The sequence below is a fragment of the Galeopterus variegatus genome, unplaced genomic scaffold (assembly GCF_000696425.1).
Source record: "Galeopterus variegatus unplaced genomic scaffold, G_variegatus-3.0.2 Scaffold654, whole genome shotgun sequence".
In the NCBI taxonomy this organism is placed as follows: Eukaryota; Metazoa; Chordata; class Mammalia; order Dermoptera; family Cynocephalidae; genus Galeopterus; species Galeopterus variegatus.
Window position 1 is genome coordinate 694,381 of NW_007726765.1, and position 1,995 is coordinate 696,375.

Genomic DNA, 1,995 nt, shown 5'->3' on the forward strand with positions numbered 1-1,995 from the left:
GATCCCACATACAGACCGGTTCCTGCTCACTGGCTGAGCGAGGTGCGGGAGCAACACCGAGGGTTGCGATCCCGTTGCCGGTCCCGGTCCGGTACGGGCGCGACACTGAGGGTTGCGATCCGTTGCCGGTCACGAAAAAAAACAAAAAGGAAAAAAAAAAAATTAAAAAAAAAAAAAAAAAGAATTTGCTTGATATCTAGAACAGGCCCTACTCCTCATGCAGAGCCACAGACTGTAACTGAAAGGCCAAAGAAGTTCTTGAGGGTCGGGCCTGTAGACCACCTTAATCCCCTTGAATTGTTACCAGCAGCATGTTTGGGGCACTTCCTGGGTTCAGAGCACTGTGCTAAGCACTGGCAATATTAACAGGAATAAAATATGTTCCCTCAGGGAAGTGATAGCCTAATTAAGGATATAGGTATAAAAATTGTTTAGGGCTGGGCCGGCCCCGTGGCGCACTGCTACAGAGCGCCGCTTGGGAGCGTGGCGGCGCTCCCGCCGAGGGTTTGGATCCCACATACAGACCGGCCACTCACTAGCTGAGCGAGGTGTGGGCGCAGCACCGAGGGTTGCGATCCCGTTGCCGGTCCCGGTCCGGTACGGGCGCAAAACTGAGGGTTGCAATCCGTTGCTGGTCACGAAAAAAGACAAAAAGGGAAAAAATAAATAAATAAATAAATAATTGTTTAGGGCTATAAATTTCTCTTGTAGACTTGAAATATATGTTCACACAAAAACTTGTACATGAATGCTCATAGCAGCATTATTGATAATAACCAAAAAGTGGAAATGTCCATCAATTGATGAATGGATAAATAAAATGTGATCTCTCCATACAATGGAATATTATTTAGTCATAAAAAGTAAGGATACATGCTACAGCATGAATGAACCTTGAAAACATTGTGCTAAGTGAAAGAAGCCAGACATAAAAGGCCTCATATTATACAATTCTGTTTATGTGAAATGTCTAGAATAGAAAAATCCATAGATACAGAAAGTAGAATAGTTGTTGCCAGCGGGGAGGGGAGAATGAGGAGTGATACATTAATGGGTTTCTTTTGGGGTGATTAAAGTATTTTGAAATTATATAGTAGTAATAGTTGTACAATTCTGTGAACATATGAAAAACCACTGAATTGTATACTTTAAAAAGGTGAATTTTTCAGTGTGTAAATTATCCAAATAAAATAATACAAAAGAAACATTTCCCTTATAGACTCTAAACTAACTGGGGTATGGAAAGTAAATTTTAAGCCATCCCAACCTCAGAGATAGGCATCATTCGTAGTTGATAAAAAATAAAGGCACATACAGCCTTCCCATGGACTGATTAAACTTCCTTTTCTAAAACATTACTTCCTATGAACCTGGTAAAAGTATCCCTTTGTAAGAAATAGTTGACTACCTAATTTAAAAGAATCTTTAGAGGTAATAATTCTTAGAATCATCAAATCTTAAAATTATTCCAGTGACTAGCTGTCCTGCTGAAAGATTCATTTATACTAAGGTATAAATGACTATATAAATCTTAGAAGGGTGGCAAGAAAGGCCTAGAAGGCACTCTGCCTAGAGGAGCAGGATGTACGGTTAAATAACAGATAAACAGGAAATCTACTGATAAAGCATCCGACACAAATAACACATTTATGACTAAAGGAGCTTGAAATTACACTCCTTCCTCTAAAGCCTTCTTCTAGGAACTGGTGAGAGAATATGATTGCTATTTTTGCATATTTAGGAATGCCAGGATTTTCCTGTGCTCTAAAGAAAGGTAACTTCTTGATCAATTTTTTTTTTTTTGCTTTGTATACTAATCCAACCCTGATTTCTCATAGACTATCTTGCAATCCCATTATCTTGCCACACAAACTCACACAAAATTTAACATCGTGTTTAAAAAAAGATCATCAAAAAGCCTAAACAATGACCAACTCATGATTTCCCTAGCTAGGAGACCAAACAGTCTAGCAATAAACTAAGTGAAGGAGACGT